The sequence below is a fragment of the Ciconia boyciana genome, chromosome 2 (assembly GCF_034638445.1).
Source record: "Ciconia boyciana chromosome 2, ASM3463844v1, whole genome shotgun sequence".
Lineage (NCBI taxonomy): Eukaryota > Metazoa > Chordata > Aves > Ciconiiformes > Ciconiidae > Ciconia > Ciconia boyciana.
In genome coordinates, this window is record NC_132935.1 from 130465835 (window position 1) to 130480874 (window position 15040).

Consider the following 15040-nt stretch of genomic DNA (forward strand, 5'->3'; position numbering starts at 1 on the left):
GAGGTTCCCTCCCCCCAGTGTGATTCTAATTACTCTAATGGATAATTAGCATGTGCTGGCTGAAAAGTGGAGCCACTGCTGTTTTTAGAGTTGCTTGAAGAAGCTTTGCCATCTGTGTACCCTAAATATTTTGACCCCAGACCTCAGATATCTTAATCTTTAGTGTGAAACTCTACCGGCTCTACCTTGGACCCAGTTTAAAACTTGTATCACATATAGTCACATCTCAACTCTTATAACAGGGAACAGGATCTGGTTTTGATGTTCTTTCCCCACTGTGCTTCTAACAGACAGAAAAGTAAGCTGAAATTGCAAAATCTGGATTAAAAGAGCAAACTCATATGCAGTAATTAAATATGTGCTGTGGAGCACAGTATGGTAAGCACTGAATAATAGTACAGATTAGCTCTGAAACAAACTTTAGTCTTCCCCTAAACTGTCTTCTTCATGCATTTTTGTTAGCCCTCATCTTTATTTTTCAGCATGATAAAAATAATTAATATTCTAATGAAGCTTTAAAAAATAGGCAAAGCTCTGGCACTTGGTTCCAAATGAAAAAGGAGAATGCTGGAACTCAGATCATCACCATCGTTACAGCAGCATAGATTTACAGTGCTATCTGATAAAAACACACACATCACTTGCTTTTAAAGATACGTCCTCTTTTGCTAGTAATCCAGCTGACAGTACAATATTTCCTCCATGAAAACAAACAGCTATAACCGACCACTAGGAAATGTTTGCTGGACTCTTGCTGGACAAATTGACTTAAGTTTTGAAGTTCCATGACTTATGGGTAGCCAAGTAGTTCTGCTGGTCCTGGCTCATCCTCAGGCACAGAGTTTACACCATTCAATCACTATCAGGATGATGAGAATTCATTATCCAAGCGGTACCATTTTTAACTTGACTCTATCCAAAGATCTGAATTTAATTTACATCCAGCATCTTGACACCTAAACGCCAGCCTCTTTTACTACAGATTAGAATTTTTCAAGAATATTCTTAAAAATCAAAGGAGTCTGCAACACAGAGACTGCGATGCAGCCATAGCTAAGGGCCAGCCTGCAATTCTCTAATTTGCAGTGACTCCCATTGAAACATAATGTAATGTAAAGTTTTCAGTGTAACAAGTCAGCCATAAGAATTAAAACTCTATTGTTGATGACATAAAGCTATTACATGATTAGACATTTTATTTTAAAAGGGAAAAATGTTGTCTTTTTCCCCCCGTTTTTTTTTGTAATGGGAGTTAAACAGGAAATCCTAGTTCAGTTTCCTTCATAGTAACTTCTTCAGTCACAGACTCATTCCTGAAATCAAGTGAGGTCCATCTGTACCCATTTATGCTTTTAGGATTTACATACTATGTTTAGTCCTCCAATACCTTTCTTCTGGAAAAGTATGGCTATCTATTATCTCTAAACATATTAAAACCAAACAGATCTCACAGACACTCAGACAAATCCTTTCAGGACTCTGAAAGGAAAGCATCTGCATTTTACTGACATCACAGCCAGAGTTACACCACCGGTTTTGCTGTAATGATAAATGAAAGAGAAATTATTTCTAACTTCACTTCCACATTCTGTGGGGCAGGATGCTGCTTTACTTTTAACACCAGTTTCTATGAATCAAAACGTACAGCTTTTCTAGCCTTGCATAAAAAAAGAAAACCAACACCAAACCCAGAATAAAAAAATCTAGCTACAAAACATGCATGTACATTGAAATACCCAGTGGGTAAGTACATATTCCACACAAACTGCGCCTACCAGATTAACATGTGGAACAGTTGTCTGCTTGGATACCCTCTAACGCTAGCCTGATCCTGCCACTGTGCAAAACCAAATGGTTGTGTTTGTCCTTAGTGACCACAGCCTATGTCAGTGAGGCACTTCTGTAAATTCTGTATTGGAAAAATCTCACTGGCATGCTGGCATCCCTGGTGACTTTTCACATAAGGATAGAAGATTAATTTTCTGTTGAAAAATGAACCGCAGTCAGCTCCATTTTAAAAAACCCCAACAAACTAGACTGTTAAGTTGCTTAAATGAAAAAAAAAAGATTTATTATGGAAACAGGATAAACAAATTAAAACAATGATGACTAACTCATCTGAGAACCTGCGGAGTTCACTTACAGCCCAAGATTCCCTCTAACGTAAGTGGACACTTCTGTGAATATAGCTGAAGAGTTTTGATACAAAAGAAGCAGCGCCTAGATCCCTTTCCCCGCTTAACTGGGATGTGTCCCTTCAGTTTTTAACCTTCCAAACCCTGAGCCTTTACTGTTTCTCTCTTGACTCCCCAAAACTTTCCCTTTGTTTCCTCCTTCCAAGTAGCATGAATTTAATTTCTTGGGATTTAGAAATTTTCTACTGTCTTTGTCCCTCATGTTCAAGCTTTTGTGCGTTAATTATTCTGCATGGAGATGCCAATCTGAATTCAGCTTGAAACCACTTCAGGGCTTATATATTCTTGTAATTGCTTCATAACTGGAACATATGTCTCACCACCCTGCACGTCAATAGTTGCAACATCGTTTTCCCTGGCTTTTACCAACGCAATTTTACCTCTTTCATATCTGTCCAGGCTCGGGCTGCAAAGACTTTTTTCCCAACCCTTTGCGTTGAACATGCCAACTCTCTCTGTGTATCTCTTAATCAGCTCAGTCTTTCCTCCTGAAGTTACTTACTTTCATTTTCAAGACCCTTGATAACCAACCTCCCCCCACCTTCCCTAGCATGTTTTCATCAGTATTAAAAGTTAGCTCCAGCTCAGTCCACCATGCCAGGGTAATACCTCCCAATGCCTCTGGAAAGCCATCTTCCTGATGCATCGTTATTTAAGAGGGCTGGTACCTAGGAAATGAGCAGACCACCACAGAAGCTTGCTGCCACTCCATGACCACTTACCACTATCCATGAGCCCTCCCCCTGCATAGCTGTTTCCGGATGATGAGTTCCCAGCTTCTTCTTCTAGAAATTTTTATTAGTCCCCCCAGGCACAGCCTTGCATTTTTTAATATTGAATTTCATTCCACTGCCATTACTTCAGTACTCAAAGCTCATCCAGGTTTTTTGGGGATGGTTTTTCTTTTTCTTTTCTTTTTTGTATGACATCCAGGTCCTTCTCTGTATTGCCAATGTCTCCAAACCCTGCGTCACCAGCAGTACTTGTTACACTTGCATTACCGTCATTAATGAAAACGCTGAACAAAATCAGGACTGTACTGAACATGGTGTAGCTCCACAAGCAGCCTCCTCCAACCTGACACCTTCCTTTTCAACACCACCCGGTTCTTTCCCCTCCAGCAAACCCCATTTTTAAGCATGCTGAACAAAGCCTACCTGCCCTATTTCCTAGAGCAGATTCCCCCACATTAGCTGGAGTTGTTGAGCAGTCTGCAGCTGTCAGCAGCTTTTACCGAGTGGGAATTTGTCAGCGTGAGTAACAGTGCAGGACAAAGTTTACCCTTACTTACTGATTCACTCCCAGCCCTGCCTGAAATTTCTCTTAGCTGATAGAGTGGGATAAGCAACCTTTTGGCAAGTTTTGAAGAGGGGAAATGTTTTAATTACAATGGAGATAAGCAGTATTAATACTACTGAAATATTTAAGCAACATTTCAGACGTCTGCTGACTCTCAGCACTTTTATCAGAGGAATTTTGCATCTGGGCCCCACAGACCTGAGAAGCCCCCTGTGTTGCTGCGTGCTGTTCTGCTCTGATTACGCTCGTTATTAGGCAGTATCATTATGGAGAGTTTTCGGTGTTCCTAAAAGGGATTTCAGGAATGCCACAGCAAAAAATGGATGGTTTGTTTACTTGATTAATGCCGTGATCTATGATTACAAATCTGTCTACTGTTGCTTTCACAGGAAATTATTTCAAGAACTTCACTTCTGGGTGTTGCTTAACATCCAGCACCGACTCCACTATAAACTCATACACATGATTTATCTGGTGGCCAGCATGTGTGGGAGGAAAGATCTAGGAGTCTGACAAAGCTCTTCACTCCCTCCAACTTTCAGGCCATCAGATGCAGAAATCTAGACCGTCACACTCCTAAGCCTGTTTGTAAAGCCTCAGCCAATGCAAACTATTAATATTGAGCTAAGTGAGTGCAAAATGAAAGTGATTAGGCACATCCTTTTTAAAAAAAATTTATATGCACATGTTTTACTAGCTCTAAATGTTAAACCAGCCGATTACATCATACCAACACAGTAAAAATTACTCCAAGGTAACCTAGGAAACTGTTTTTACTAAATAACAACTGAGTCCCTTAATTTAATCTCAATTCACACAAAACGCAAGTTTAGCTTAATCTCCCTTCACAGCCATCTCATGCTGTAATTCCACGCTGTCTGCTCAGACCGGCTGGGATGCTCTTGCCGTCGGTTCGTAGGGCAAAGCTCTCCAGGGACTGCAGCAAGGCTTTCTCAGATGAGGGGCCCTTGTCTGTTGTATTTGCTATTCTTGGTGGCCTGCCAGAAGCCCCAAATTTGGCAAGGTTCAGAGCACAAGCTACAGTCGGGTTGCTTGATTATCATGAACGTTGTTATTTTTGTTGGTCGGTTAATATGTTTTCACTTTGCTGTGTTTTAATTTTGCTTTGGTTGTCCATGTTGGCTATTCTGTGACGCCAGCCTAAAGAGACATAAGGATGGGCAGCCATCAGTCATCATCTAACTCTTACCCAGGACAGCTCACACGATTCTTGTTCCTCTATATTTTGGAGGCCAATTCATGAAATCTCTGTTCAGTTGCATCTGGTTCCTTAGTTGGTCAGCATTTTCAGAGTGCTCAAACAAAAAGGTATTAAATACTTGAAACTACTCTTAAAGATATTTAGTCAAACAGGAGCTGATCAGGTAAACACAAAGCAAAACCAGAATTAATTGTGGGATGTGACTGATGTGGTTTCACCTGCCTTGCTGCTGTGCTCATAATACATATATATAGGGGCATATATCTCACACACACCTAGATAAAAGATATTATCACATAGAAAGCATGATACATATATTATAAATGTGACTACGTAAAAAGATAAAGCTGACTTAAAGGAGTATTGCAGGATGAACTACATAAAATTTATGTTTACAGTTGCATCTTCATTTTCATTCTATCTCCCTTTTTTAGATACTTTTAAAACCTTCCAAAACTTTCCCTTTTTAGGCTGAAATACTGCAGGCCCGGTCTTTGCCAGATAATGAATATTTTAAAAAATATTTCCTTAAACCATTTTGTCTGTCTTTTATAAGGACAGTGAAAAGTGTAAAGAGTCGTACAGTCAGAAACCCTGGGAACTGAGAATTGAACTTTGCCATGAAAACAGTCCACTAAAAAAATGCTTTAGAGTGCATTGATAAAAATTGGGTTTTACTCGGTGAAGCCCTTCAAAGTTTTGTTTTGTGTAGGCCAATTATGTTTTCCATGAGTTTTCTTGCTAAGCTTTAAATCATGCACCTAAGAAAAACAACTCTATTTTTCATTTCAGCTAACCTGGCTTCCATAAAAAATTTATAGGGACTAAGAAAAAGGTCTGTAAAGTGCAGAGTGCTAGTGAATTTAGAAAGAAGCACAGATGAGAGACAGGCTGATATACCGTCTGGAACTCAGCTCAGCTCGTTTGCAAGAGATGTTTTCATATAAGAGCTTTCTGTTTTGTCTTCTTCACACATATATTTGATCTAATCTGTTGGCTCTCCTAGTCTACGATACCAATTTTATTCTTCCTGTTCTCACTTACTCAGCCTACTCCAGGCTACATCTGTGACCTCCCTAGTCCTTCTGCTCCCTTCCACCCCATCTCTTCCCCTGCAATAAAAATACCAGCCCCTTGAAGTCTCATTCTTCTTTTTCCTGAGGAAAAACTCCCAACTCAGTTCACCAAACCACTGCTCTTCTTTTTTCAAATCCCACCCAACTCACATCCTTCATATTGCCTATCATCTGCATTCAGCTAATAAGCAGCAAAACCAGCACACGGGACCATCTGAGTTATCTTCTCTGCCTAAACATATTTCCATTGAGCTAAGCTTTCTTTCCTGCATGTGAATCTGCTCTTGCTCAGCAGTCTTGCCTCTCAGTCAGTAGTCTTGCAAACAAAATTATCTCATTTGGAAATAGCCAGGCCCACTGTACCTTTACAAACTGCTTTAAGAAACATGTTTTTAGCACGTGCCAGGTAACATTGTAGGCAGCAGGTAGAAAATGGACTGAAGGGTCATGGAAGGCATATACATAGAATAAAATAATAAGGATCCTTTTTTCATCAGAATAGTCTTAATGACTGAGAAAATTCAGAATTCGTATGTTTTACAGTCTAAACTGTTGCTAAAAATGTTTTTCAAACATTTACCACAAGGTGCCAGCAGTTCTTTAATGCTTTTTTATTTTCAATTCCTGCTGTATACACTCAAAGCAGGGGTACAATGAGGCAAAGACTTCAGACAGGGAAGTCATAAGGGGTATTAATGCCAGGATGAGAGAGCGTTCACAGAGAGCAAGATCCCAGGCACATACTAGTACCTTCAAAAAGAAAAGAAAAAAAAAAGATGATGGTCAGATTTAGTAATTTGTACAGAGACATAAAGCATGCCAGTTTGTGGTGGTTTGGAGTTTGTTCGTACTTTTGAAACCAGACCAACTAGACTAGTCCAGCCTATAGTGAGGATACTCAGCTACCTATGTCTGTTTTGTCTAGATCTTGTCCCTACAAAAATTAGAGAGAGGGAGTAAATACCTTACACAACATAGCAGCAACCACTCTCTTCAGATTATAACCCCTCCTAATATTGGGAGACTTACACAATACTGCTGTAAGCCACCTATTGGAGGTCTTACTTAGAATGAGAAAACGAGGTGTTCTGTGCAAAGCCATCTACCATTTGTAAATGTATTAATAATAAAATATCAGTTAGGACTTATTGCAGTCAAGTGGAATTGCATTGCAATTAATGTTAGCTGGATAGTGTTGATCCTAGTACTCACTACTGTTAAACAACCATGTTGGTGAAGATTTACCAATATTTAAGTATCAAAACCAGACTTTCAACAGTGAAATCAGAATAATTCAGTACTAAAACAGCAGAACTTAAAAGAGGCTACCTTCCCAGTCTGTTTTATTACATTTTCAATCATATAGCTATAACATGAAAGTTTATTATAAAAATTACCTGAAAGTACGCATACATGTTATACACACTCTATTAAGTCTTAATATTTTATACACATGCAGCTCTTTCCACTCAGAAAGGGTCAGAAAGCAATTTACAAACAATATACGCAGAACTAACTCGAGACATTTAATGCAATATGGTCTGCCTTCATAGAGATACATGACTAAACATCCCCAATGAGTAATATGGCTAGCAGCCATAACAGCCTCAGGCTGTGATCTGGTCTGCTCTCATAAGCTAAACAGGGTTGGTCTTGGCCAAATGCATTTGGGAGCCCTCCAAGGAAATCCCAGGGTGCTTCAGGAAGCAGAGCTGGTGATTCAGTAGGTGGCACACTTCCCCTGGAGTCAGCACTGAACCAACCACTCCAAGGGAAACCTTGGTAGGTGCAACACAATTAACCAAATGGGATTTCAGGCAGGATCCCTCAGCTGAGACTGGTCATTTGTCACACTGTCATGATATATTAGTGATGCTATGGATTCTGCAATTAAAAACAAAGAAGTTGTTGCTGCTGAGCAGTCCTCTCTCTGCAGAGCTCCTTTAGTTTGGAGAAGTTGAAAGAATTTACTTCTAGCTTTTTCAGTTGCAAACGTTTTGTTTCAAATGGGAACCATCTGTAAGTGCTGCTGGGCTTCTTGGTCCTCACCAATACCAAGCGAATTTTTTATCTCCTACCCACATTTTTCAACATAGTGCTTACACAGTTAGGTGTGTGAATCCTTTCCTTTGCATCGGTAGGTCCCATCTGAAGCACCACATCCACTTTTAGGTACTGTTTCTAGCTAAAGGTGGGCCAGAGAGAACCCTTTGGACAGCTAGAGAAACACCTTGAAGTCTAGAAGAGGACTAAGGACAGACTGAGCAAGCTGGTTACTCTACAGAAGACAAGACAGAGGGTGGATGTAATACATTTTCAAATACACAAGAGGATGCTGAAGACAGAAAGAAGAAATAATATCTTTCTCCCTATCTATATTGAGTGGAAACAAACATAAAAGGAATTTAAATTTGTGTCAAGGAGGGTTTGGGTTAGACTGAAAGAAAAACTTGTCTCCAAGCGAATACAGTAAAGCACAGCAATAGGATGTGTGCTCTGCATTTCTGGAGGTTGTCAAAAACACATTAAAGATATTTTTGTCAGAAATTATGTAGATGTTACTTAATCCTACTTTGGGCAGAGGATTGGATGAACATTTGAAGTCCTCTCCAGCCATATAGCTCAATGATTCCATCATTTTTATGAAAGCAAAAGATTTATAGCTTTGGCGTTACAGATTTCTTCCTATTTATATTAAGTTTAAACTAATAATAATAATTCCACCCCACCAAAAAAAAAAAGCCTAAAACACATCACATTTGATAGCCTTAAAAAACTGTACCATGATTTTAGGGGGATGACAGCAAAAATTACACACTTTAAAATTTTATGCAAAATGAATCTTGTGATCTTGCTCTTCTTTTATATAGACATAACCAGAGCTTTCCACCATTCTTTCCTTGAAAAGTCACAGAGAAGGGCCAGTTTCACATCTGAGTCAACAAGCAATGCCATGAACAATGAAGAATCTGTTAACACTTGGAGAAGTGTCAGATCATTTTTTATTTAAAGAAGAAAAGGGGGAAAATAGGGGAAAAGGGAAAAAGGAAGACATTCCCTGAAGCGCAAGTATGACCTCAACAAACACACCAACTTTTCCTGGAGGCTGCCTCATCAGTTGGGTACCTGTTTAGCTGCTGAGTTCCAGGTAGTTTGGGTCTCCCCCCCAGACCAAAAGTTACAGTGCTAGTATTTACCGATAACCCTTTTAGCTGATGGGGCCTCTTGCACCCTGCATTAAAAAAGCTAAGGATGAACATAGTCCCAGAGAATATATTGCTAAAGTCCATCTTATACACCCTTGAAACTTCCCTTCCTTTCCCTATTGTTTTTTTTTCTCTTTTGAACAAAGGCAACAAAGTACAAAGCTACTCAGTAATTTGGACGATCTGGGGGAAGAGGATTTTGCCAAGTTATTTTTTGGGGAAGGCCATGTGGGTAGGTCATTGTCACACTGGAGAGAGATGAAGAGGCAGCATATAAATATAAGAAGAAGAAAGGTTTAACACAGCCTGAGCAGTACTGGCATGTGGCCCTGAGAAAAAACATGCTTTGGGTCAGGATACCGAGTACAGCAGTCTGGGGCTGCAGAGGGGAAGCCATCCTTGGTCCTTTGATTGCTCCCCATGCTCACAAGAAAAGGACCTCATTTCCTGCAGTAAATATATATACTTCAAAATATTCCCGATCCCTTCAACAATTCCTTTTCTAATTCCGAACTACAATACAGCCCCGCAGGTTTTGCTTGGCAACCTGTGTCAAAGCAGAAAAAAAACCCCTGAATGTCAGTAAATCAAATTTCTTACAAACCTTAAAATGTGTTTTACCTACTATTTAGGAAAACAGTTTCAAAATGTAGATAGGACAACATGTATCTGCTAATTGCCTTTGTTAGTTTGCAGGCACATAATCAGATCTGTTAGAAAAATAGCCTCACAGGAGAAGGCATCGTTTATTCAATGAATGGCTCTTAACTGAGATTTACAGTACAGACAGATTACAAGCTTTACTTTCTCCACAGAAAGAAACAATGAATGGAGCCCTTCTAAACAAAATATTCAAACAATTCAAGAGCCTAAAGAAAGAAAAGTCTCTCCTCATCTTGGCTAGACAGTTTTGATACCTTAATGACTGTAACATTTTAACAGCTGTGGGAAAACTGACATTAAAAAAATACCCAGCCCAGAAACATGGTCTGTGTACAACATCTTTGAGCTCTTATGTTTTATTAGCAATTTGGATTCATTACTGTTTTAAGGAGGAAGGAAGGGAGGTAGATGTTCCTGAGAGCTGTTTCTCTAAATGTATTAACCAGAGATTTCCAAGCACGATTTAATATAACACAACCCAATCCTCGAAAACTAGCTGACGGGTGAGATGTCACCATTTATCCCTTCATTGAAATTCATGCTCTGACACAAGAGGTCAAAGCAGGTATTTGAGCGCTCTTCCTTATGAAAATGAGATAACCTCCCTTCATCCCAAAGCCTGCTCTGATCTTGCTCCCCCCCTCCCTTCCAGCCTGATGCTAGGCGGCAGCTCACGGTTACCACACTGTCACCGTCCTTTTGAATTATGATGCTCTGAAAGAGCGCTGTAGTATTTAATAGCCTGAGATCACAGGCTCTCCTGACACAATACTTAACCAGGTTCTGCCTTTCTTTCAGTGTGCTCATTATTTGCACATGGTCTATGACATCCAGGGAGAATATGTTATCACACAAGTTCTCTTTTCTCCTGCTGCTTGCTCTTCCATTGTATTTATCTCCCTTACCTGACAGGTTCTCGACTGTGCTGTCAATTTTGTCAAAAAAAGAGCATTAGCACAGATTTGGGAGGCCCTGTTCGCTAATCTTTTAGGAATCCTAAGGTGCCCTTTAGGATTTAAAACAAACACTGAAGCCTGAAAATGACTTATGTTCTGAAGCTCAACACCCACCTCCTGATTATCCCATTAGAAATCCCTCGAAGTCTGTGTTCAGACTTCATCAGTCTCAACTAGTCAGACCTCGGGGTGGAGAAATGGACATGATGAGTGTTCAGAAATATTGCACAGGGAGACATTGAGAGAACGTCTTGTGGTAAGAGAGTTTTAGGGGAGTAGTTCTGCTTAATTACAGCCATATTGAAGCTGTGCTCTTGGGAGGGATATAAATAAGGTAGTTAACAAGCTGAGACAAAAAATGCACTTCTTTTGCCCTTACAGACTCTGAGATCCCAATTTTGTTACACTTAAAAGGGTTTCTTGTTTTATTTTTAATACCTAGCTTCCTCTCCCAGCTCCCTCCCTCATTAGGATAGGACTGAACAGCAAAATGAGATCTTATTATTTGAATATGTTATAAACTCATTTTTTCCCTAGGAGGAAGGCCAGCAATTACTCTTTTAAATAAGCCATACAGCTGTCTAACGCAAAGAAATCCTCTCCTTTTAATAACAATTTACATCCAGGCCATGGGTATTATATCCTCTTGCGGTGATCAGGGAGCCCTTCAGAGAAGACCACAGCAGGTTGGTCTGGATCAAGCAGCGTTGGTGATGCCCTGAGCAGGACAGTCCAAAAAATACCACATGGGCTTAGGAGATAGTCCACAGCCAGAGGAACATCCTCCCAGTGCAGCAACCCATGTATCAGTTAGCAAACTCAGTTACTTTTCCAGAATATAAATGCCAACTCCTGTGTCAATGATAGTTTAGGTTGTTACATTCAGCTTCTTTCAGAATTATTTTGCAGTCTCACTGTACACAGTGTTAATTTCCTAATGTATGCTAGACGCTTAAATACCTGAAATTATGATCTCTTTATATCAGGGGGAAGTTCTGCACCTAAAGTAGTCAATAAAACACCTCTCCCTACATTTATCCACATTATCTTCTTTTTGTGTGCATGCCCACACTCCCTCAACTGAACACATTTTCGTAAATGAGAAATGTTTGCTCCTCTGGCTTCAACAACTATCCCCAAATTAGGCAAGGGATATAAGATCTGACATATGGACTGTTATTTTAAATCTTCCACCTCAGCTTCGAATCAGCAGGAAAGAGTGCTTCACAGCAACCTTCCCCATGAACCTCCACCACGCACCTGACTAGCATCTGCTTCAGTACCCTACAGAGCAAGAAACAGATGACTTCAATAGGGCATCGAATTTGCAGCCCCTCGCAGAAGCCTTTCTCACTGCTATCAGCCCAACCAAGTGGCATTGCAAAGTCTGTTTCCCCTCCTTTGATACTAAAAAGTTTTCTCCTTCACTAATAGCTAGAGAGACCTTAGGTATCATGCTCAAATTGCCCTAATCTCACTCTGCTCTCACCTTTTAAAATCACTGTTAGTGGCTGGCCCCTGGCAACACAACAGCATTTTAACTCAAACTTCCCTGCAATAAATAGCTCAGATTTCCTTTAAAAGGAACACATACACAGAACAGACTAGGGGTGCACAGAAGTTTTATGCATCTAGCAGTTTTTACATATTGCACTGTTATTCATTTAAGGCTGACCAAGTGGTCCTCAGGGGATGGCATGCACAAGCATAACATTATAAGTGTTAATAGGAAACGGATCTGAACAAAGAACCGCATTTCCCCATTATATTGTGTTTCTGCTTTAGTACATCATGTTAGTTTCCTTCACAGCTGGCTGGTTTGCCTGTTGTTTCAGGGGCAACTATCATTTGCTCATAACTTTCCTTTTTTCAGTGTATTTTATATGCACGGATAGGCATGCGGGATTCTTGCTTTGGTTTTAATACAAATGGCTTATCTTACTACGTGCTTTGGAAAGCTCTTAACGTAAAATGGGTAGCAATTCAAAAATGACAACAGAAAAATATGACCTGTGCTGCCATGCTAGAGAAAAATAGAGTCCAGTCAGCATAAAATGTGATCAGAAATATAAATCAATTAGTTGGTTCTTAATATAAACAAAATAACCAGAAAGGTGCAAGGCAAATTCTTGCGGTTTTTGTTAAACTCAGACTCACTTCAGTAATATTCTGTTGTATATGAGCCCTTGAACTAATTTCCTCCCTCTCAACGTGTATGCGATTTGTCCTGCAGAATAGCTTTACCCTTCTAGTAGTGGGGGGGGGGGGAGAATTATCAAAATAAGCAGAAAATAACAAAACATGCACTTTGGGAACCACCTTGTAGAAAGTTAGACTAAATCTCCTGCGGACATATTTTTAAGGACACGAAGGCAGTCAGGTAAGCCTGCACACCCCTGCTGCTCCTGTGGTTTAGTGGACAGCCACTCATGCAGGCAGTGATGGAGTCCATGCATGGGAACGCCACTGCCTGCTCCTCCTGCAAAAGCGAATGGGGCAGCACGCCCAAATTGCTTGCACATGTACGAAATGGCTAACACAGATGTACAAAACTATATACTGACAAATCAGTGACTATGCTTCCATGCTTCAATATATGACGTCTCAGTTAAAACAAGCTTTTTTTCTTAAACTCCAATGTTCTTGCACTTGCTGGGTTTTCAAGAAATAGGTACCACCCTTTCCCATTGCACTCTGCAGTGAAGTTACACCCAGAGCATGACGTGACTGTAATTACTTTCTCCCAAACATACACCATGTCAATGTGCAACTTGGAAAAGAGAAAGGTCTTCCTTATTCTCAGAGATTTGCTAACTAAATAACACCACATTTGTAGCACCACATTTTCATAGGAGAAAGATTTATTTCAGCCTCCAGAAAAGTTCCACCAGTGACAAAAACTCCCAAGCTCTTCAAAGCAGCATTCAGCCTCTCAGCTCTGTTTCAGCTTCTTTAATACTCCATAAAGTCCAAAGCGTATACTTTCCCCCACGTTCCATGCTTTAAAAGATCTATTTCCTAAATGAGGCATGACTCCTTTTAGGATGACAGCTTGTAAAAATCACTTTAGGGTACATTTTCCCTTTTAAGGAAGCAGCTTAGCCACTCCTTTATCCCCAGAATATGTACATCCCATCCCTGTGGGGTTCTCATCAGCAGTGTTTCCCATTCCTCACATCTGCTTCTGAGAGAAATCCCAGCCACATCAATCAGCCTCATACATGCATAGACCAGGCAAAAACATTCGTTGTGCTTTCAGAGCACAGTATTGGGAAAGATACTAAGTTATCAGAAAAGATATTAAGCTACACAAAAAGCATTTCATCCGTATTGTCCACTAGACACCACAGAGTCTATCCCTGATCTCTAAAGAACTCACACCAATATTAGTAACAGTGTGGGTAAGGGATGGTTAAAAATATGTTACTAAATTTGGGGAGAGGGAGGAACCTTTGAAAAACTAGAACTTTTGTAGTTTCTCATTTTCACAGAAAAAGTTTACTTTCCACAAGAACATCCTGATTTATTTCCCCAGCCCAGCAGAAAATTAACACTGCAATACTGTTGGGTGTCGAATGAGAAGTCATATTTCCCCACTGAAATTTTTGGCTTTATTTTATTCCTGAGAAAAATAAATTTTTCATAGAAATAGACCCCATGGTTACACCACTCTGCTGAGACAGCCTGGTTAATACCACAGCTCAGATCCAGCTCAGGAAACTACACTCTCCAGCATAAGTTCTCCTAAAATTTCTAATAGTTACTACTTGAGTACCGATTACCTGTCATGTATGCTACTTTGGAGCATAGTAATGCCAATGGTGATCCTATTACAGGGTTTGCAGCACCAAATTGCTCATATTTCAATGTCAAAGGAATCTTAAATTAAGCATGCAAAGCTCAGCTGCAGTTTGAAAAGTGTTTTGGAACTTGAAGTATGTAATAGAAGTGCATGGAAAGTACAGTAGAAATTTGCACTCAAATCAGCCAAAATAATTTTCTTTTTCTTTTAATATCAACAATCCATTACACTAGCAACTAATCTATAAATCGAATGGTTTGATTATGGATTTTTTTTTTAAATACATTTATTTTTTAAAGAGCTGACGTGAAGCTTGCTTAATTACTAGTGGACTGATTCTAGAGTTCACTATGATTTTAGTGAACTATGGAATGGAGGAAGAAGTGTTTTATGGCCCTTTCTAAGTCCCCGTAACCTGACAGAGCAACAACTGATCTGCCTGCTATGAAAGACATTCAAGCTCTTGTGTTCATTTTCAGCAGCTCAAGGCACTTCGTTTTATAAAGAATAAGTAGCCAAGGAGCAAGAGGTTAGTGGAAAGAGGTGGCAGTCAGTATTCTTCCTCTTTTCCATTATGTAGTCAGCTAAAGGATCAGGTAAGATAATTAAGGAGATATGGTA

At 39.8% G+C, this 15040-nt stretch overlaps 1 protein-coding gene and 1 long non-coding RNA gene across 11 annotated transcripts in view; both read right to left on the reverse strand.

Moving 5' to 3' along the window:
- Positions 1–15040, reverse strand: part of CREB5 (cAMP responsive element binding protein 5) — a 262926-nt gene that overhangs the window by 110001 nt on the left and 137885 nt on the right. The gene's annotated exons all lie outside the window — the stretch shown is intronic.
- The window catches only part of LOC140648285 (uncharacterized), a 39774-nt gene continuing 31157 nt past the window's right edge, over positions 6424–15040 (reverse strand). Inside the window, exon 3 of the long non-coding RNA XR_012041162.1 lies at positions 6424–6542. This is a non-coding gene — a long non-coding RNA (uncharacterized lncRNA). The remainder of the gene's footprint in view (positions 6543–15040) is intronic.